Source organism: Schistocerca gregaria, chromosome 3 (genome assembly GCF_023897955.1).
Source record: "Schistocerca gregaria isolate iqSchGreg1 chromosome 3, iqSchGreg1.2, whole genome shotgun sequence".
In the NCBI taxonomy this organism is placed as follows: domain Eukaryota; kingdom Metazoa; phylum Arthropoda; class Insecta; order Orthoptera; family Acrididae; genus Schistocerca; species Schistocerca gregaria.
The window spans coordinates 102,633,139-102,658,064 of record NC_064922.1 but is presented as its reverse complement, the minus strand read 5'-3'; positions in this window follow the sequence as shown (position 1 = coordinate 102,658,064).

Genomic DNA, 24,926 nt, shown 5'->3' with positions numbered 1-24,926 from the left:
GAAACTACTACTGGCCTTTCAGGGAACGATCAAAACGTAAACTCTTTGAGACATTACTACTATGGAGGAAAGTGCGCATGGTGACTGTTGTATTCAATCCCGATGCATTTTCTGTGTTTCATCAACACTCTGATAGTCCACAGATTACAGAATGCCACGAGATGTGCATCGGAAACTACTACTGGTCTTCCCGGGAACGATCAAAGCGTAGACTGTTTGTGACATTACTCCCATGGTGGAAAGTGCGCATGGTGACTGTTGTATTCAATCCCGATGCAATTTCTGTGTTTCATCAACACTCTGATACTCCACAGATTACAGAATGCCTCCAAATTTGTATCGGAAACCACTACTGGTCTTCCAGGGAACGATCAAAGCGTAGACTGATTGAGAATTACATCCATGAAAGAAAGTGCGCATGGTGACTGTTGTATTCAATCCCGATGCAATTTCTGTGTTTCATCAACACTCTGGTAGTCCACAGATTACAGAAAGCCTCCAGATGTGCACCGGGGACTACTACTGGTCCTCCAGGGAACGATCAAAGCGTAGACTGTTTTAGACATTACTCCCATGGAGGAAAGTGCGCATGGTGACTGTTGTATTCAATCCCGATGCATTATCTGTGTTTCATCAACATTCTGATAGTCCACAGATTACAGAATGCCACGAGATGTGCATCGGAAACTACTACTGGTCTTCCAGGGAACGATCAAAGCGTAGACTGTTTGAGAATTACTCCCATGGAGGAAAGTGCGCATGGTGTCTGTTGTATTCAATCCCGATGCAATTTCTGTGTTTCATCAACACTCTGATACTCCACAGATTACAGAATGCCTCCAGATGTGCATCGGAAACTACTACTGGTCTTCCAGGGAACGATCAAAGCGTAGACAGTTTGAGACATTACTCCCGTGGAGGAATGTGCGCATGGTGACTGTTGTATTCAATCCCGATGCAATTTCTGTGTTTCATCAACACTCTGATAGTCCACAGATTACAGAATGCCTCCAGATGTTCTTCGGAAACTACTGCTCGTCTTCCAGGGAACGATCAAAGCGTTGACTGTTTGAGACATTACTTTTATGTAAGAAACAGCGCATGGTGACTGTTGTATTCAATCCCGATGCAATTTCTGTGTTACATCAACACTCTGATAGTTCACAGATTACAGAATGCCTCCAGATGTTAATCGGAAACTACTACTGGTCTTCCAGGGAACGATCAAAGCGTAGACTGTTTGGGACATTACTCCCATGGAGGAAAGTGCGCATGGTGACTGTTGTATTCAATCCCGATGCATTTTCTGTGTTTCATCAACACTCTGATAGTCCACAGATTACAGAATGCCACGAGATGTGCATCGGAAACTACTACTGGTCTTCCCGGGAACGATCAAAGCGTAGACTCTTTGAGACATTACTCCCATGGAGGAAAGTGCGGATGAGGACTGTGTTATTCAATCCCGATGCAATTTCTGTGTTTCATCAACACTCTGATACTCCACAGATTACAGAATGCCTCCAGATGTTAATCGGAAACTACTACTGGTCTTCCCGGGAACGATCAACGCGTAGACTGTTTCAGACATTACTCCCATGGAGGAAAGTGCGGATGAGGACTGTGTTATTCAATCCCGATACAATTTCTGTGTTTCATCAACTCTCTAATACTCCACAGATTACAGAATGCCTCCAGATGTGCATCGGAAACTTCTACTGGTCTTCCAGGGAACGATCAAATTGTAGACTGTTTGAGACATTACTCCCATGGAGGAATGTGCGCATGGTGACTGTTGTATTCAATCCCGATGCAATTTCTGTGTTTTATCAACACTCTGATACTCCACAGATTACAGAATGCCTCCAAATGTGCATCGGAAACTACTACTGGTCTTCCATGTAACGATCAATCCGTAAACTCTTTGAGACAATACTCCCATGGAGGAAAGTGCGCATGGTGACTGTTGCATTCAATCCCGATGCATTTTCTGTGTTTCATCAACACTCTGATAGTCCACAGATTACAGAATGCCACGAGATGTGCATCGGAAAGTACTACTGGTCTTCCCGGGAACGATCGAAGCGTAGACTGTTTGAGACATTAGTCCCATGGAGGAAAGTGCGCATGGTGACTGTTGTATTCTATCCCGATGCAATTTCTGTGTTTCATCAACACTCTGATACTCCACAGATTACAGAATGCCTCCAGATGTGCATTTGAAACTACTACTGGTCTTCCACTGAACGATCAAAGCGTAGACTGTTTGAGACATTACTCCCATGGAGGAAACTGCGCATGGAGAATGTTGTATTCAATCCCGATGCAATTTCTGTGTTTCATCAACACTCTGATAGTCCACAGATTACAGAAAGCCTCCAGATGTTCATCGGAAAGTACTACTGGTCTTCCAGGGAACGATCAAATCGTAGGCTGTTAGAGACATTACTCCCACGGAGGAAAGTGAGCATGGTGACTGTTTTATTCAATCCCGATGCAATTACTGGGTTTCATCAACACTCTAATAGTCCACAGATTACAGAATGCCTCCAGATGTGCATCGGAAACGACTACTGGTCTTCCAGGGAACGATCAAAGCGTAGATTGTTTGTGACAATACTCCCGTGGAGGAAAGTGCGCATGGTGACTGTTGTATTCAATCCTGATGCATTTTCTGTGTTTCATCAACACTCTGATAGTCCACAGATTACTGAATGCCTGCAGATGTACATCGGAAACTACTACTGGTCTTCCAGGGAACGATCAAAGCGTAGACTGTTAGAGACATTACTCCCACGGAGAAAAGTGAGCATGGTGACTGTTTTATTCAATCCCGATGCAATTACTGTGTTTCAGCAACACTCTGATAGTCTACACATTACAGAATGCCACCAGAGGTGCATCGGAAACTACTACTGGTCTTCGAGGGAACGATCAAGGCATAGATTGTTTGACACATTACTTTTATGTAAGAAACAGCGCATGGTGGCTGTTGTATTCAATCCCGATGCTATTTCTGTGTTTCATCAACACTCTGATACTCCACAGATTACAGAATGCCTCCAAATTTGCATCGGAAACTACTACTGGTCTTCCAGGGAACGATCAAAGCGTAGACTGTTTGAGACATTACTCCCATGGAGGAAACTGCGCATGGAGAATGTTGTATTCAATCCCGATCCAATTTCTGTGTTTCATCAACACTCTGATAGTCTACACATTACAGAATGCCACCAGAGGTGCATCGGAAACTACTACTGGTCTTCCAGGGAACGATCAAAGCGTAGATTGGTTGTGACAATACTCCCGTGGAGGGAAGTGCGCATGGTGACTGTTGTATTCAATCCCGATGCATTTTCTGTGTTTCATCAACACTCTGATAGTCCACAGATTACTGAATGCCTGCAGATGTGCATCGGAAACTACTACTGGTCTTCCAGGGAACGATCAAAGCGTAGACTGTTTGAGACATTACTCACATGGAGGAAAGTACGCATGGTGACTGTTGTATTCAATACCGATGCAATTTCTGTGTTTCATTTACACTCTGATACTCCACGGATTAAAGGATGCCTCCAGATGTGCATCGTAAACTACTACTGGTCTTCCAGGGAACGATCAAATCGTAGACTGGTTGAGACATTACTTGTATGGAGGTATGTGCGCATGGTGACTGTTGTATTCAACCCCGATGCAATTTCTGTGTTTCATCAACACTCTAATTGTCCACAGATTACAGAATGCCTCCAGATGTGCATCGGAAACTACTACTGGTCTTCCAGGGAACAATCAAAGCGTAAACTCTTTGAGACATTACTCCCATGGAGGAAAGTGCGCATGGTGACTGTTTTATTCAATCCCGATGCATTTACTGTGTTTCATCAACACTCTGATAGACCACAGATTACAGAATGCCACGAGATATGCATCGGAAACTACTACTGGTCTTCCAGGGAACGATGAAAGCGTAGACTGTGTGAGACATTACTTTTATGTAAGAAACAGCGCATGGTGACTGTTGTATTCAATCCCGATGCAATTTCTGTGTTTCATCAACACTCTGATAGTCCACAGATTACAGAATGCCTCCACATGTGAATCGGAAACTACTACTGTTCTTCCAGAAACGATCAAAGCGTAGACTGTTTGAGACATTACTTTTATGGAGGAATGTACGCATGGTGAGTGTTGTATTCAATCCTGATGCAATTTCTGTGTTTCATCAACACTCTGATAGTCCACAGATTACAGAATGCCTCCAGATGTTAATCGGAAACTACTACTGGTCTTCCAGGGAACGATCAAAGCGTAGACTGTTTGGGACATTACTCCCATGGAGGAAAGTGCGCATGGTGATTGTTGTATTCAATCCCGATGCAATTTCTGAGTTTCATCAACACTCTAATACTCCACAGATTACAGAATGCCTCCAAATGTGCATCGGAAACTACTACTGGCCTTCCAGGGAACGATCAAAGCGTAAACTCTTTGAGACATTACTCCCATGGAGGAAAGTGCACATGGTGAATGTTGTATCAATCCCGATGCATTTTCTGTGTTTCATCAACACTCTGATAGTCCACAGATTACAGAATGCCACGAGATGTGCATCGGAAACTACTACTGTTCTTCCCGGGAACGACCAAACGTAGACTCTTTGAGACATTACTCCCATGGAGGAAACTGCGCATGGAGATTGTTGTATTCAATCCCGATGCAATTTCTGTGTTTCATCAACACTCTGATAGTCCACAGTTTACAAAATGCCTCCAGATGTTAATCGGAAACTACTACTGGTCCTCCAGGGAACGATCATAGCGTAGACTGTTTGGGACATTACTCCCATGAAGGAAAGTGCGCATGGTGACTGTTGTATTCAATCCCGTTGCAATTTCTGTGTTTTATCAACACTCTGATACTCCACAGATTACAGAATGCCTCCAAATGTGCATCGGAAACTACTACTGGTCTTCCAGGGAACGATCAAAGCGTAGACTCTTTGAGAAATTATTCCCATGGAGGAAAGTGCGCATGGTGACTGTTGTATTCATTCCCGATGCATTTTCTGTGTTTCATCAACACTCTGATAGTCCACAGATTACAGAATGCCACGAGAAGTGCATCGGAAACTACTACTGGTCTTCCCGGGAACGATCAAAGCGTAGACTCTTTGAGAAATTACTCCCATGGAGGAAAGTGCGCATGGTGACTGTTGTATTCAATCCCGATGCAATTTCTGTGTTTCATCAACACTCTGATAGTCCACAGATTACAGAATGCCTCCAGATGATAATCGGAAACTACTACTGGTCTTCCAGGTAACCATCAAAGCGTAGACTGTTTGAGACATTACTTTTATGGACGAATGTACGCATGGTGACTGTTGTATTCAATCCCGAAGCAATTTCTGTGTTTCATCAACACTCTGATAGTCCACAGATTACAGAATGCCTCCACATGTGAATCGGAAACTACTGCTGGTCTTCCAGGGACCGATCAAAGCATAGACTGTTTGAGACATTACTCCAATGGAGGAAACTGCGCATGGAGAATGTCGTATTCAATCCCGATGCAATTTCTGTGTTTCATCAACACTCTGATAGTCCACAGATTACAAAATGCCTCCAGATGTTAATCGGAAACTACTACTGGTCCTCCAGGGAACGATCAAAGCGTAGACTGTTTGGGACATTACTCCCATGAAGGAAAGTGCGCATGGTGACTGTTGTATTCAATCCCGATGCAATTTCTGTGTTTCATCAACACTCTGATACTCGACAGATTACAGAATGCCTCCAAATGTGCATCGGAAACTACTACTGGTCTCCAGGGAACGATGAAAGCGTAGACTGTTTGAGTCATTACTTTTATGTAAGAAACAGCGCATGGTGACTGTTATATTGAATCCCGATGCAATTTCTGTGTTTCATCAACACTCTGATAGTCCACAGATTACAGAATGCCTCCACATGTGAATCGGAAACTACTGCTGGTCTTCCAGGGACCGATCAAAGCATAGACTCTTTGAGACATTACTCCAATGGAGGAAACTGCGCATGGAGAATGTTGTATTCAATCCCGATGCAATTTCTGTGTTTCATCAACACTCTGATAGTCCACAGATTACAGAATGCCTCCAGATGTTAATCGGAAACTACTACTGGTGTTCCAGGGAACTATCAAAGCGTAGACTGTTTGAGACATTACTCCCATGGAGGAAACTGCGCATGGAGATTGTTGTATTCAATCCCGATGCAATTTCTGTGTTTCATCAACACTCTGATAGTCCACAGATTACTGAAATCCTCCAGAAGTTCATCGGAAACTACTACTGGTCTTCCAGGGAACGATCAAAGCGTAGACAGTTAGAGACTTTACTCCCATGGAGGAAAGTGAGCATGGTGAGTGTTTTATTCCATCCGGATGCAATTACTGTGTTTCATCAACACTCTGATAGTCTACAGATTACAGAATGCCACCAGAGGTGCATCGGAAACTACTACTGGTCTTCCAGGGAACGATCAAAGCGTAGATTGTTTGAGACATTACTCCCGTGGAGGAAAGTGCGCATGGTGACTGTTGTATTCAATCCCGATGCATTTTCTGTGTTTCATCAACACTCTGATAGTCCACAGATTACAGAATGCCTCCACATATGAATCGGAAACTACTACTGGTCTTCCAGGAAACCATCAAAGCGTAGACTGTTTGAGACATTACTTTTATGGAGGAATGTACGCATGGTGACTGTTGTATTCAATCAAGATGCAATTTCTGTGTTTCATCAACACTCTGATAGTCCACAATGTACAGAATGCCTCCAGATGTTAATCGGAAACTACTACTGGTCCTCCAGGGAACGATCAAAGCGTAGACTGTTTGGGACATTACTCCCATGAAGGAAAGTGCGCATGGTGACTGTTGTATTCAATCCCGATGCAATTTCTGTGTTTTATCAACACTCTGATACTCCACAGATTACAGAATGCCTCCAAATGTGTATCGGAAACTACTACTGGTCTTCCAGGGAACGATCAAAGCGTAAACTCTTTGAGACATTACTCCCATGGAGGAAAGTGCGCATGGTGACTGTTGTATTCAATCCCGATGCATTTTCTGTGTTTCATCAACACTCTGATAGTCCACAGATTACAGAATGCCACGAGAAGTGCATCGGAAACTACTACTGGTCTTCCCGGGAACGATCAAAGCGTAGACTCTTTGAGACATTACTCCCATGGAGGAAAGTGTGCATGGTGACTGTTGTATTCAATCCCGATGCAATTTCTGTGTTTCATCAACACTCTGATACTCAACAGATTACAGAATGCCTCCAGATGTTAATCGGAAACTACTACTGGTCTTCCAGTTAACGATCAAAGCGTAGACTGTTTGGGACATTACTCCCACTGAGGAAAGGGCGCATGGTGACAGTTGTATTCAATCCCGATGCAATATCTGTGTTTCATCAACACTCTGATAGACCACAGATTACAGAATGCCACGAGATGTGAATCGGAAACTACTACTGGTCTCCAGGGAACGATGAAAGCGTAGACTGTTTGAGACATTACTTTTATGTAAGAAACAGCGCATGGTGACTGTTGTATTGAATCCCGATGCAATTTCTGTGTTTCATCAACACTCTGATAGTCCACAGATTACAGAATGCCTCCACATGTGAATCGGAAACTACTACTGGTCTTCCAGGTAAACATCAAAACGTAGACTATTTGAGACATTACTTTTATGGAGGAATGTACGCATGGTGACTGTTGTATTCAATCCCGATGCAATTTCTGTGTTTCATCAACACTCTGATAGTCCACAGATTACAGAATGCCTCCACATGTGAATCGGAAACTACTGCTGGTCTTCCAGGGACCGATCAAAGCATAGACTGTTTGAGACATTACTCCAATGGAGGAAACTGCGCATGGAGAATGTTGTATTCAATCCCGATGCAATTTCTGTGTTTCATCAACACTCTGATAGTCCACAGATTACAAAATGCCTCCAGATGTTAATCGGAAACTACTACTGGTCCTCCAGGGAACGATCAAAGCGTAGACTGTTTGGGACATTACTCCCATGAAGGAAAGTGCGCATGGTGACTGTTGTATTCAATCCCGATGCAATTTCTGTGTTTCATCAACACTCTGATACTCGACAGATTACAGAATGCCTCCAAATGTGCATCGGAAACTACTACTGGTCTCCAGGGAACGATCAAAGCGTAGACTGTTTGAGTCATTACTTTTATGTAAGAAACAGCGCACGGTGACTGTTGCATTGAATACCGATGCAATTTCTGTGTTTCATCAACACTCTGATAGTCCACAGATTACAGAATGCCTCCACATGTGAATCGGAAACTACTACTGGTCTTCAAGGAAACCATCAAAGCGTAGACTCTTTGAGACATTACTTTTATGGAGGAATGTACGCATGGTGACTGTTGTATTCAATCCCGATGCAATTTCTGTGTTTCATCAACAATCTGATAGTCCACAGATTACAGAATGCCTCCAGATGTTAATCGGAAACTACTACTGGTGTTCCAGGGAACTATCAAAGCGTAGACTGTTTGAGACATTACTCCCATGGAGGAAACTGCGCATGGAGATTGTTGTATTCAATCCCGATGCAATTTCTGTGTTTCATCAACACTCTGATAGACCACAGATTACAGAATGCCACGAGATGTGCATCGGAAACTACTACTGGTCTCCAGGGAACGATGAAAGCGTAGACTGTTTGAGACATTACTTTTATGTAAGAAACAGCGCATGGTGACTGTTGTATTGAATCCCGATGCAATTTCTGTGTTTCATCAACACTCTGATAGTCCACAGATTACAGAATGCCTCCACATGTGAATCGGAAACTACTACTGGTCTTCCAGGAAACCATCAAAGCGTAGACTGTTTGAGACATTACTTTTATGGAGGAATGTACACATGGTGACTGTTGTATTCAATCCCGATGCAATTTCTGTGTTTCATCAACACTCTGATAGTCCACAGATTACAGAATGCCTCCAGATGTTGATCGGAAACTACTACTGGTCTTCCAGGGAACGATCAAAGCGTAGCCTGTTTGAGACATTACTCCCATGGAGGAAACTGCGCATGGAGAATGTTGTATTCAATCCCGATGCAATTTCTGTGTTTCATCAACACTCTGATAGTCCACAGATTACAAAATGCCTCCAGATGTTAATCGGAAACTGCTACTGGTCCTCCAGGGAACGATCAAAGCGTAGACTGTTTGGGACATTACTGCCATGAAGGAAAGTGCGCATGGTGACTGTTGTATTCAATCCCGATGCAATTTCTGTGTTTCATCAACACTCTGATACTCCACAGATTACAGAATGCCTCCAAATGTGCATCGGATACTACTACTGGTCTTCCAGGGAACGATCAAAGAGTAGATTGTTTGAGACATTACTCCCGTGGAGGAAAGTGCGCATGGTGACTGTTGTATTCAATCCCGATGCAATTTCTGTGTTTCATCAACAATCTGATAGTCCACAGATTACAGAATGCCTCCAAATGTTAATCGGAAACTACTACTGGTGTTCCAGGGAACTATCAAAGCGTAGACTGTTTGAGACATTACTCCCATGGAGGAAACTGCGCATGGAGATTGTTGTATTCAATCCCGATGCAATTTCTGTGTTTCATCAACACTCTGATAGACCACAGATTACAGAATGCCACGAGATGTGCATCGGAAACTACTACTGGTCTCCAGGGAACGATGAAAGCGTAGACTGTTTGAGACATTACTTTTATGTAAGAAACAGCGCATGGTGACTGTTGTATTGAATCCCGATGCAATTTCTGTGTTTCATCAACACTCTGATAGTCCACAGATTACAGAATGCCTCCACATGTGAATCGGAAACTACTACTGGTCTTCCAGGAAACCATCAAAGCGTAGACTGTTTGAGACATTACTTTTATGGAGGAATGTACACATGGTGACTGTTGTATTCAATCCCGATGCAATTTCTGTGTTTCATCAACACTCTGATAGTCCACAGATTACAGAATGCCTCCAGATGTTGATCGGAAACTACTACTGGTCTTCCAGGGAACGATCAAAGCGTAGCCTGTTTGAGACATTACTCCCATGGAGGAAACTGCGCATGGAGAATGTTGTATTCAATCCCGATGCAATTTCTGTGTTTCATCAACACTCTGATAGTCCACAGATTACAAAATGCCTCCAGATGTTAATCGGAAACTGCTACTGGTCCTCCAGGGAACGATCAAAGCGTAGACTCTTTGGGACATTACTGCCATGAAGGAAAGTGCGCATGGTGACGGTTGTATTCAATCCCGATGCATTTACAGTGTTTAATCAACACTCTGATAGACCACAGATTACAGAATGCCACGAGATGTGCATCGGAAACTACTACTGGTCTTCCAGGGAACGATCAAAGCGTAGATTGTTTGAGACATTACTCCCGTTGAGGAAAGTGCGCATGGTGACTGTTGTATTCAATCCCGATGCATTTACAGTGTTTAATCAACACTCTGATAGACCACAGATTACAGAATGCCACGAGATGTGCATCGGAAACTACTACTGGTCTCCAGGGAACGATGAAAGCGTAGACTGTTTGAGACATTACTTTTATGTAAGAAACAGCGCATGGTGACTGTTGTATTGAATCCCGATGCAATTTCTGTGTTTCATCAACACTCTGATAGTCCACAGATTACAGAATGCCTCCTCATGTGAATCGGAAACTACTACTGGTCTTCCAGGAAACCATCAAAGCGTAGACTGTTTAAGACATTACTCACATGGAGGAAAGTGCGCATGGTGACTGTTGTATTCAATACCGATGCAATTTCTGTGTGTCATCAACACTCTGATACTCCACAGATTACAGGATGCCTCCAGATGTGCATCGTAAACTACTACTGGTCTTCCAGGGAACGATCAAAGCGTAGACTGGTTGAGACATTACTTTTATGGAGGTATGTGCGCATGGTGACTGTTGTATTCAATCCCGATGCAATTTCTGTGTTTCATCAACACTCTAATAGCCCACAGATTACAGAATGCCTCCAGATGTGCATCGGAAACTACTACTGGTCTTCCAGGGAACAATCAAAGCGTAAACTCTTTGAGACATTACTCCCATGGAGGAAAGTGCGCATGGTGACTGTTTTATTCAATCCCGATGCATTTACTGTGTTTCATCAACACTCTGATAGACCACAGATTACAGAATGCCACGAGATATGCATCGGAAACTACTACTGGTCTTCCAGGGAACGATGAAAGCGTAGACTGTGTGAGACATTACTTTTATGTAAGAAAAGGCGCATGGTGACTGTTGTATTCAATCCCGATGCAATTTCTGTGTTTCATCAACACTCTGATAGTCCACAATTACAGAATGCCTCCGAGAGTGAATCGGAAACTACTACTGTTCTTCCAGAAACGATCAAAGCGTAGACTGTTTGAGACATTACTTTTATGGAGGAATGTACGCATGGAGAGTGTTGTATTCAATCCTGATGCAATTTCTGTGTTTCATCAACACTCTGATAGTCCACAGATTACAGAATGCCTCCAGATGTTAATCGGAAACTACTACTGGTCTTCCAGGGAACGATCAAAGCGTAGACTGTTTGGGACATTACTCCCATGGAGGAAAGTGCGCATGGTGATTGTTGTATTCAATCCCGATGCAATTTCTGAGTTTCATCAACACTCTAATACTCCACAGATTACAGAATGCCTCCAAATGTGCATCGGAAACTACTACTGGCCTTCCAGGGAACGATCAAAGCGTAAACTCTTTGAGACATTACTCCCATGGAGGAAAGTGCACATGGTGAATGTTGTATCAATCCCGATGCATTTTCTGTGTTTCATCAACACTCTGATAGTCCACAGATTACAGAATGCCACGAGATGTGCATCGGAAACTACTACTGTTCTTCCCGGGAACGACCAAACGTAGACTCTTTGAGACATTACTCCCATGGAGGAAACTGCGCATGGAGATTGTTGTATTCAATCCCGATGCAATTTCTGTGTTTCATCAACACTCTGATAGTCCACAGTTTACAAAATGCCTCCAGATGTTAATCGGAAACTACTACTGGTCCTCCAGGGAACGATCAAAGCGTAGACTGTTTGGGACATTACTCCCATGAAGGAAAGTGCGCATGGTGACTGTTGTATTCAATCCCGATGCAATTTCTGTGTTTTATCAACACTCTGATACTCCACAGATTACAGAATGCCTCCAAATGTGCATCGGAAACTACTACTGGTCTTCCAGGGAACGATCAAAGCGTAAACTCTTTGAGACATTACTCCCATGGAGGAAAGTGCGCATGGTTACTGTTGTATTCAATCCCGATGCATTTTCTGTGTTTCATCAACTCTCTGATAGTCCACAGATTACAGAATGCCACGAGAAGTGCATCGGAAGCTACTACTGGTCTTCCCGGGAACGATCAAAGAGTAGACTCTTTGAGACATTACTCCCATGGAGGAAAGTGCGCATTTTGACTGTTGTATTCAATCGCGATGCAATTTCTGTGTTTCATCAACACTCTGATACTCAACAGATTACAGAATGCCTCCAGATGTGCAGTTGAAACTACTACTGGCCTTCCACTGAACGATCAAAGCGTAGACTGTTTGAGACATTACTCCTATGGATCGAACTGCGCGTGGAGAATGTTGTATTCAATCCCGATGCAATTTCTGTGTTTCATCAACACTCTGATAGTCCACAGATTACAGAATGCCTCCAGATGTTAATCGGAAACTACTACTGGTCTTCCAGTTAACGATCAAAGCGTAGGCTGTTTGTTACATTACTCCCACTGAGGAAAGGGCGCATGGTGGCTGTTGTATTCAAAACCGATGCATTTACAGTGTTTCATCAACACTCTGATAGACCACAGATTACAGAATGCCACGAGATGTGCATCGGAAACTACTACTGGTCTCCAGGGAACGATGAAAGCGTAGACTGTTTGAGACATTACTTTTATGTAAGAAACAGCGCATGGTGACTGTTGTATTGAATCCCGATGCAATTTCTGTGTTTCATCAACACTCTGATAGTCCACAGATTACAGAATGCCTCCACATGTGAATCGGAAACTACTACTGGTCTTCCAGGTAACCATCAAAGCGTAGACTGTTTGAGACATTACTTTTATGGACGAATGTACGCATGGTGACTGTTGTATTCAATCCCGATGCAATTTCTGTGTTTCATCAACACTCTGATAGTCCACAGATTACAGAATGCCTCCACATGTGAATCGGAAACTACTGCTGGTCTTCCAGGGACCGATCAAAGCATAGACTGTTTGAGACATTACTCCAATGGAGGAAACTGCGCATGGAGAATGTTGTATTCAATCCCGATGCAATTTCTGTGTTTCATCAACACTCTGATAGTCCACAGATTACAAAATGCCTCCAGATGTTAATCGGAAACTACTACTGGTCCTCCAGGGAACGATCAAAGCGTAGACTGTTTGGGACATTACTCCCATGAAGGAAAGTGCGCATGGTGACTGTTGTATTCAATCCCGATGCAATTTCTGTGTTTCATCAACACTCTGATACTCCACAGATTACAGAATGCCTCCAAATGTGCATCGGAAACTACTACTGGTCTCCAGGGAACGATGAAAGCGTAGACTGTTTGAGTCATTACTTTTATGTAAGAAACAGCGCATGGTGACTGTTGTATTGAATCCCGATGCAATTTCTGTGTTTCATCAACACTCTGATAGTCCACAGATTACAGAATGCCTCCACATGTGAATCGGAAACTACTGCTGGTCTTCCAGGGACCGATCAAAGCATAGACTGTTTGAGACATTACTCCAATGGAGGAAACTGCGCATGGAGAATGTTGTATTCAATCCCGATGCATTTACAGTGTTTCATCAACACTCTGATAGACCACAGATTACAGAATGCCACGAGATGTGCATCGGAAACTACTACTGGTCTCCAGGGAACGATGAAAGCGTAGACTGTTTGAGACATTACTTTTATGTAAGAAACAGCGCATGGTGACTGTTGTATTGAATCCCGATGCAATTTCTGTGTTTCATCAACACTCTGATAGTCCACAGATTACAGAATGCCTCCACATGTGAATCGGAAACTACTGCTGGTCTTCCAGGGACCGATCAAAGCATAGACTGTTTGAGACATTTCTCCAATAGAGGAAACTGCGCATGGAGAATGTTGTATTCAATCCCGATGCAATTTCTGTGTTTCATCAACACTCTGATAGTCCACAAATTACAGAATGCCTCCAGATGTTAATCGGAAACTACTACTGGTGTTCCAGGGAACTATCAAAGCGTAGACTGTTTGAGACATTACTCCCATGGAGGAAACTGCGCATGGTGACTGTTGTATTCAATCCCGATGCATTTTCTGTGTTTCATCAACACTCTGATAGTCCACAGATTACAGAATGCCTCCACATATGAATCGGAAACTACTACTGGTCTTCAAGGAAACCATCAAAGCGTAGACTGTTTGAGACATTACTTTTATGGAGGAATGTACGCATGGTGACTGTTGTATTCAATCCCGATGCAATTTCTGTGTTTCATCAACACTCTGATAGTCCACAATCTACAGAATGCCTCCAGGTGTTAATCGGAAACTACTACTGGTCCTCCAGGGAACGATCAAAGCGTAGACTGTTTGGGACATTACTCCCATGAAGGAAAGTGCGCATGGTGACTGTTGTATTCAATCCCGATGCAATTTCTGTGTTTTATCAACACTCTGATACTCCACAGATTACAGAATGCCTCCAAATGTGCATCGGAAACTACTACTGGTCTTCCAGGGAACGATCAAAGCGTAAACTCTTTGAGACATTACTCCCATGGAGGAAAGTGCGCATGGTGACTGTTGTATTCAATCCCGATGCATTTTCTGTGTTTCATCAACACTCTGATAGTCCACAGATTACAGAATGCCACGAGAAGTGCATCGGAAACTACTACTGGTCTTCCCGGGAGCGATCAAAGCGTAGACTCTTTGAGACATTACTGCCATGGAGGAAAGTGTGCATGGTGACTGTTGTATTCAATCCCGATGCAATTTCTGTGTTTCATCAACACTCTGATACTCAACAGATTACAGAATGCCTCCAGATGTGCAGTTGAAACTACTACTGGCCTTCCACTGAACGATCAAAGCGTAGACTGTTTGAGACATTACTCCTATGGAGGGAACTGCGCATGGAGAATGTTGTATTCAATCCCGATGCAATTTCTGTGTTTCATCAACACTCTGATAGTCCACAGATTACAGAATGCCTCCAGATGTTAATCGGAAACTACTACTGGTCTTCCAGTTAACGATCAAAGCGTAGACTGTTTGGGACATTACTCCCACTGAGGAAAGGGCGCATGGTGACAGTTGTATTCAATCCCGATGCAATTTCTGTGTTTCATCAACACTCTGATAGACCACAGATTACAGAATGCCACGAGATGTGCATCGGAAACTACTACTGGTCTCCAGGGAACGATGAAAGCGTAGACTGTTTGAGACATTACTTTTATGTAAGAAACAGCGCATGGTGACTGTTGTATTGAATCCCGATGCAATTTCTGTGTTTCATCAACACTCTGATAGTCCACAGATTACAGAATGCCTCCACATGTGAATCGGAAACTACTACTGGTCTTCCAGGAAACCATCAAAGCGTAGACTGTTTGAGACATTACTTTTATGGAGGAAAGTGCGCATGGTGACTGTTTTATTCAATCCCGATGCAATTTCTGTGTTTCATCAACACTCTGATAGTCCACAGATTACAAAATGCCTCCAGATGTTAATCGGAAACTGCTACTGGTCCTCCAGGGGACGATCAAAGCGTAGACTGTTTGGGACATTACTGCCATGAAGGAAAGTGCGCATGGTGACTGTTGTATTCAATCCCGATGCAATTTCTGTGTTTCATCAACACTCTGATACTCCACAGATTACAGAATGCCTCCAAATGTGCATCGGATACTACTATTGGTCTTCCAGGGAACGATCAAAGAGTAGATTGTTTGAGACATTACTCCCGTGGAGGAAAGTGCGCATGGTGACTGTTGTATTCAATCCCGATGCATTTTCTGTGTTTCATCAACACTCTGATAGTCCACAGATTAAACAATGCCTCCAGATGTGCATCGGAAACTACTACTGCTCTTCCAGGGACCGATCAAAGCGTAGACTGTTTGAGACATTACTCCAATGGAGGAATGTGCGCATAGTGACTGTCGTATTCAATCCCGATGCAATTTCTGTGTTTTATCAACACTCTAATACTCCACAGATTACAGAACGCCTCCAAATGTGCATCGGAAACTACTACTGGTCTTCCAGGGAACGATCAAAGCGTAAACTCTTTGAGACATTACTCCCATGGAGGAAAGTGCGCATGGTGACTGTTGTATTCAATCCCGATGCAATTTCTGTGTTTCATCAACACTCTGATACTCAACAGATTACAGAATGCCTCCAGATGTGCAGTTGAAACTACTACTGGCCTTCCACAGAACGATCAAAGCGTAGACTGTTTGAGACATTACTCCTATGGAGGGAACTGCGCATGGAGAATGTTGTATTCAATCCCAATGCAATTTCTGTGTTTCATCAACACTCTGATAGTCCACAGATTACAGAATGCCTCCAGATGTTAATCGGAAACTACTACTGGTCTTCCAGTTAACGATCAAAGCGTAGGCTGTTTGTTACATTACTCCCATGGAGGAAAGGGCGCATGGTGACGGTTGTATTCAATCCCGATGCATTTACAGTGTTTAATCAACACTCTGATAGACCACAGATTACAGAATGCCACGAGATGTGCATCGGAAACTACTACTGGTCTTCCAGGGAACGATCAAAGCGTAGATTGTTTGAGACATTACTCCCGTTGAGGAAAGTGCGCATGGTGACTGTTGTATTCAATCCCGATGCATTTACAGTGTTTAATCAACACTCTGATAGACCACAGATTACAGAATGCCACGAGATGTGCATCGGAAACTACTACTGGTCTCCAGGGAACGATGAAAGCGTAGACTGTTTGAGACATTACTTTTATGTAAGAAACAGCGCATGGTGACTGTTGTATTGAATCCCGATGCATTTACAGTGTTTCATCAACACTCTGATAGTCCACAGATTACAGAATGCCTCCACATGTGAATCGGAAACTACTACTGGTCTTCCAGGAAACCATCAAAGCGTAGACTGTTTGAGACATTACTCCCATGGAGGAAACTGCGCATGGAGAATGTTGTATTCAATCCCGATGCATTTTCTGTGTTTTATCAACACTCTGATAGTCCACAAATTACAGAATGCCTCCAGATGTGCATCGGAAACTACTACTGCTCTTCCAGGGAACGATCAAAGCGTAGACTGTTTGAGACATTACTCCCATGGAGGAATGTGCGCATAGTGACTGTTGTATTCAATCCCGATATAATTTCTGTGTTTTATCAACACTCTGATACTCCACAGATTACAGAATGCCACGAGATGTGCATCGGAAACTACTACTGGTCTTCCCGGGAACGATCAAATCGTAGACTGTTTGAGACATTACTCCCATGGAGGAAAGTGCGCATGGTGACTGTCGTATTCAATCCCGATGCAATTTCTGTGTTTCATAAACACTCTGATAGTCCACAGATTACAGAAAGCCTCCAGAAGTTCATCGGAAACTACTACTGGTCTTCCAGGGAACGATCAAAGCGTAGACTGTTAGAGACATTACTCCCATGGAGGAAAGTGAGCATCTATCTACATCTACATGACTACTCTGCAATTCACATTTAAGTGCTTGGCAGAGGGTTCATCGAACCACAATCATACTATCTCTCTACTATTCCACTCCCGAACAGCGAGCGGGAAAAACGAACACCTAAACCTTTCTGTTCGAGCTCTGATTTCTCTTATTTTATTTTGATGATCATTCCTACCTATGTAGGTTGGGCTCAACAAAATATTTTCGCATTCGGAAGAGAAAGTTGGTGACTGAAATTTCGTAAAAAGGTCTCGCCACGACGAAAAACGTCTATGCTGTAATGACTTCCATCCCAACTCGTGTATCATATCTGCCACACTCTCTCCCCTATAACGCGATAATACAAAACGAGCTGCCCTTCTTTGCACCCTCTCGATGTCCTCCGTCAATCCCACCTGGTAAGGATCCCACACCGCGCAGCAATATTCTAACAGAGGACGAACGAGTGTAGTGTAAGCTGTCTCTTTAGTTGACTTGTTGCATCTTCTAAGTGTCCTGCCAATGAAACGCAACCTTTGGCTCGCCTTCCCGACAATATTATCTATGTGGTCCTTCCAACTGAAGTTGTTTGTAATTTTAACACCCAGGTACTTAGTTGAATTGACAGCCTTGAGAATTGTACTATTTATCGAGTAATCGAATTCCAACGGATTTCTTTTGGAACTCATGTGGATCATCTCACACTTTTCGTTATTTAGCGTCAACTGCCACCTGACACACCATACAGCAATCTTTTCTAAATCGCTTTGCAGCTGATACTGGTCTTCGGATGACCTTACTAGACGGTAAATTACAGCATCATCTGCGAACAAGCTAAGAGAACTGCTCAGATTGTCACCCAGGTCATTTATATAGATCAGGAACAGTAGAGGTCCCAGGACGCTTCCCTGGGGAACACCTGATATCACTTCAGTTTTACTCGATGATTTGCCGTCTATTACTACGAACTGCGACCTTCCTGACAGGAAATCACGAATCCAGTCGCACAACTGAGACGATACCCCATAGCTCCGCAGCTTGATTGGAAGTCGCTTGTGAGGAACGGTGTCAAAAGCTTTCCGGAAATCTAGAAATACGGAATCAACTTGAGATCCCCTGTCGATAGCGGCCATTACTTCGTGCGAATAAAGAGCTAGCTGCGTTGCACAAGAGCGATGTTTTCTGAAGCCATGCTGATTACGTGTCAATAGATCGTTCCCTTCGAGGTGATTCATAATGTTTGAATATAGTATATGCTCCAAAACCCTACTGCAAACCGACGTCAATGATATAGGTCTGTAGTTAAATGGATTACTCCTACTACCCTTCTTGAACACTGGTGCGACCTGCGCAATTTTCCAATCTGTAGGTACAGATCTATCGGTGAGCGAGCGGTTGTATATGAGTGCTAAGTAGGGAGCTATAGTATCAGCGTAATCTGAAAGGAACCTAATCGGTATACAATCTGGACCTGAAGACTTGCCCGTATCAAGCGACTTGAGTTGCTTCGCAACCCCTAAGGTATCTACTTCTAAGAAACTCATGCTAGCAGATGTTCGTGTTTCAAATTCTGGAATATTCCATTCGTCTTCCCTGGTGAAGGAATTTCGGAAAACTGCGTTCAATAACTCCGCTTTAGCGGCGCAGTCGTCGATAACAGTACCATCGGCACTGCGCAGCGAAGGTATTGACTGCGTCTTGCCGCTTGTGTACTTTACATACGACCAGAATTTCTTCGGATTTTCTACCAAATTTCGAGACAATGTTTCGTTGTGGAACCTATTAAAGGCATCTCGCATCGAAGTACGTGCCAAATTTCGCGCGTCTGTAAATTTTAGCCCATCTTCAGGATTTCGCGTTCTTCTGAACTTCGCATGCTTTTTCCGTTGCCTCTGCAACAGCGTTCGGACCTTTTTTGTGTACCACGGGGGATCCGTTCCATCTCTTACCAATTTATGAGGTATGAATATCTCAATTGCTGTTGCTACTATATCTTTGAATTTGAGCCACATCTCGTCTACATTCGCATAGTCAGTTCGGAAGGAATGGAAATTGTCTTTTAGGAAGGCTTCTAGTGGTACTTTATCCGCTTTTTTAAATAAAATTATTTTGCGTTTGTTTCTGATCTATTTGGAAGATATGGTATTGAGCCTAGCTACAATGACCTTGTGATCACTAATCCCTGTATCAGTCATGATGCTCTCTATCAGCTCTGGATTGTTTGTGGCCAAGACGTCAAGTGTGTTTTCGCAACCATTTACAATTCGCGTGGGTTAGTGGACTAACTGCTCTAAATAATTTTCGGAGAATGCATTTAGGACAATCTCGGAAGACGTTTTGTGCCTACCACCGGTTTTGAACAAGTATTTTTGCCAACATACCGAGGGTAGGTTGAAGTCCCCACCAACTATAACCGTATGAGTGGGGTATTTATTTGTTACGAGACTCAAACTTTCTCTGAACTGTTCCGCAACTGTATCATCGGAGTCTGGGGGTCGGTAGAAGGAGCCAATTATTAACTTAATTCGGCTGTTAAGTATAACCTCCACCCACACCAATTCGCACAGAGTATCTACTTCGACTTCACTACAAGATAAACCACTACTGACAGACACCAACACTCCACCACCAATTCTGCCTAATCTATCATTCCTGAACACCGTCTGAGACTTCGTAATAATTTCTGCAGAACTTATTTCAGGCTTTAGCCAGCTTTCTGTACCTATAACGATATCCGCTTCTGTGCTTTCTATTAGCGCTTGAAGCTCAGGGACTTTTCCAGCGCAACTACAACAGTTTACAACTATAAATCCGACTGTTCCTTGATCCAAGCACGTCCTGTAATTGCCAAGCACCCTTTGACATTGCAGCCCATCCCGTGAGTGTTTTATTCAATCCGGATGCAATTACTGTGTTTCATCAACACTCTGATAGTCTACAGATTACAGAATGCCACCAGAGGTGTATCGGAAACTACTACTGGTCTTCCAGGAAACCATCAAAGCGTGGACTGTTTGAGACATTACTTTTATGGAGGAATGTACGCATGGTGACTGTTGTATTCAATCCCGATGCATTTTCTGTGTTTCATCAACACTCTGATAGTCCACAGATTACAGAATGCCACGAGAAGTGCATCGGAAACTACTACTGGTCTTCCCGGGAACGATCAAAGCGTAGACTCTTTGAGACATTACTCCCATGGAGGAAAGTGTGCATGGTGACTGTTGTATTCAATCCCGATGCAATTTCTGTGTTTCATCAACACTCTGATACTCAACAGATTACAGAATGCCTCCAGATGTGCAGTTGAAACTACTACTGGCCTTCCACTGAACGATCAAAGCGTAGACTGTTTGACACATTACTCCTATGGAGGGAACTGCGCATGGAGAATGTTGTATTCAATCCCGATGCAATTTCTGTGTTTCATCAACACTCTGATAGTCCACAGATTACAGAATGCCTCCAGATGTTAATCGGAAACTACTACTGGTCTTCCAGTTAACGATCAAAGCGTAGACTGTTTGGGACATAACTCCCACTGAGGAAACGGCGCATGGTGACAGTTGTATTCAATCCCGATGCAATTTCTGTGTTTCATCAACACTCTGATAGACCACAGATTACAGAATGCCACGAGATGTGCATCGGAAACTACTACTGGTCTCCAGGGAACGATGAAAGCGTAGACTGTTTGAGACATTACTTTTATGTAAGAAACAGCGCATGGTGACTGTTGTATTGAATCCCGATGCAATTTCTGTGTTTCATCAACACCTGATAGTCCACAGATTACAGAATGCCTCCACATGTGAATCGGAAACTACTACTGGTCTTCCAGGAAACCATCAAAGCGTAGACTGTTTGAGACATTACTTTTATGGAGGAATGTACGCATGGTGACTGTTGTATTCAATCCCGATGCAATTTCTGTGTTTCATCAACACTCTGATAGTCCACAGATTACAGAATGCCTCCAAATGTGCATCGGATACTACTACTGGTCTTCCAGGGAACGATCAAAGAGTAGATTGTTTGAGACATTACTCCCGTGGAGGAAAGTGCGCATGGTGACTGTTGTATTCAATCCCGATGCATTTTCTGTGTTTCATCAACACTCTGATAGTCCACAGATTAAACAATGCCTCCAGATGTGCATCGGAAACTACTACTGCTCTTCCAGGGACCGATCAAAGCGTAGACTGTTTGAGACATTACTCCAATGGAGGAATGTGCGCATAGTGACTGTCGTATTCAATCCCGATGCAATTTCTGTGTTTTATCAACACTCTAATACTCCACAGATTACAGAACGCCTCCAAATGTGCATCGGAAACTACTACTGGTCTTCCAGGGAACGATCAAAGCGTAAACTCTTTGAGACATTACTCCCATGGAGGAAAGTGCGCATGGTGACTGTTGTATTCAATCCCGATGCAATTTCTGTGTTTCATCAACACTCTGATACTCAACAGATTACAGAATGCCTCCAGATGTGCAGTTGAAACTACTACTGGCCTTCCACAGAACGATCAAAGCGTAGACTGTTTGAGACATTACTCCCATGGAGGAATGTGCGCATAGTGACTGTTGTATTCAAACCCGATGCAATTTCTGTGTTTTATCAACACTCTAATACTCCACAGATTACAGAATGCCTCCAAATGTGCATCGGAAACTACTACTGGTCTTCCAGGGAACGATCAAAGCGTAAACTCTTTGAGACATTACTCCCATGGAGGAAAGTGCGCATGGTGACTGTTGTATTCAATCCCGATGCAATTTCTGTGTTTCATCAACACTCTGATACTCAACAGATTACAGAATGCCTCCAGATGTGCAGTTGAAACTACTACTGGCCTTCCACAGAACGATCAAAGCGTAGACTGTTTGAGACATTACTCCTATGGAGGGAACTGCGCATGGAGAATGTTGTATTCAATCCCAATGCATTTTCTGTGTTTCATCAACACTCTGATAGTCCACAGATTACAGAATGCCTCCAGATGTTAATCGGAAACTACTACTGGTCTTCCAGTTAACGATCAAAGCGTATACTGTTTGTTACATTACTCCCATGGAGGAAAGGGCGCATGGTGACGGTTGTATTCAATCCCGATGCATTTACAGTGTTTAATCAACACTCTGATAGACCACAGATTACAGAATGCCACGAGATGTGCATCGGAAACTACTACTGGTCTTCCAGGGAACGATCAAAGCGTAGATTGTTTGAGACATTACTCCCGTTGAGGAAAGTGCGCATGGTGACTGTTGTATTCAATCCCGATGCATTTACAGTGTTTAATCAACACTCTGATAGACCACAGATTACAGAATGCCACGAGATGTGCATCGGAAACTACTACTGGTCTCCAGGGAACGATGAAAGCGTAGACTGTTTGAGACATTACTTTTATGTAAGAAACAGCGCATGGTGACTGTTGTATTGAATCCCGATGCAATTTCTGTGTTTCATCAACACTCTGATAGTCCACAGATTACAGAATGCCTCCACATGTGAATCGGAAACTACTACTGGTCTTCCAGGAAACCATCAGAGCGTAGACTGTTTAAGACATTACTTTTATGGAGGAATGTACGCATGGTGACTGTTGTATTCAATCTTGATGCAATTTCTGTGTTTCATCAACACTCTGATAGTCCACAGTTTACAAAATGCCTCCAGATGTTAATCGGAAACTACTACTGGTCCTCCAGGGAACGATCAAAGCGTAGACTGTTTGAGACATTACTCCCATGGAGGAAACTGCGCATGGAGAATGTTGTATTCAATCCCGATGCATTTTCTGTGTTTTATCATCACTCTGATAGTCCACAGTTTACAGAATGCCTCCAGATGTGCATCGGAAACTACTACTGCTCTTACAGGGAACGATCAAAGCGTAGACTGTTTGAGACATTACTCCCATGGAGGAATATGCGCATAGTGACTGTTGTATTCAATCCCGATGCAATTTCTGTGTTTTATCAACACTCTGATACTCCACAGATTACAGAATGCCACGAGATGTGCATCGGAAACTACTACTGGTCTTCCCAGGAACGATCAAATCGTAGACTGTTTGAGACATTACTCCCATGGAGGAAAGAGCGCATCGTGACTGTCGTATTCAATCCCGATGCAATTTCTGTGTTTCATAAACACTCTGATAGTCGACAGATTACAGAAAGCCTCCAGAAGTTCATCGGAAACTACTACTGGTCTTCCAGGGAACGATCAAATCGTAGATTGTTAGAGACATTACTCCCATGGAGGAAAGTGAGCATGGTGAGTGTTTTATTCAATCCGGATGCAATTACTGTGTTTCATCAACACTCTGATAGTCTACAGATTACAGAATGCCACCAGAGGTGTATCGGAAACTACTACTGGTCTTCCAGGGAACGATCAAAGCGTAGATTGTTTGAGACATTACTCCCGTGGAGGAAAGTGGGCATGGTGACTGTTGTATTCAATCCCGATGCATTTTCTGTGTTTCATCAACACTCCGATAGTCCACAGATTACAGAATGCCTCCACATGTGAATCGGAAACTACTACTGGTCTTCCAGGAAACCATCAAAGCGTAGACTGTTTGAGACATAACTTTTATGGAGGAATGTACGCATGGTGACTGTTGTATTCAATCCCGATGCATTTTCTGTGTTTCATCAACACTCTGATAGTCCACAGATTACAGAATGCCTCCAGATGTCAATCGGAAACTACTACTGGTCTTCCAGGGAACGATCAAAGCAAAGACTGTTTGAGACATTACTCCCATGGAGGAAACTGCGCATGGAGAATGTTGTATTCAATCCCGATGCAATTTCTGTTTTTCATCAACACTCTGATAGTCCACAGTTTACAAAATGCCTCCAGATGTTAATCGGAAACTACTACTGGTCCTCCAGGGAACGATCAAAGCGTAGACTGTTTGGGACATTACTCCCATGAAGGAAAGTGCGCATGGTGACCGTTGTATTCAATCCCGATGCAATTTCTGTGTTTTATCAACACTCTGATACTCCACAGATTACAGAATGCCTCCAAATGTGCATCGGAAACTACTACTGGTCTTCCAGGGAA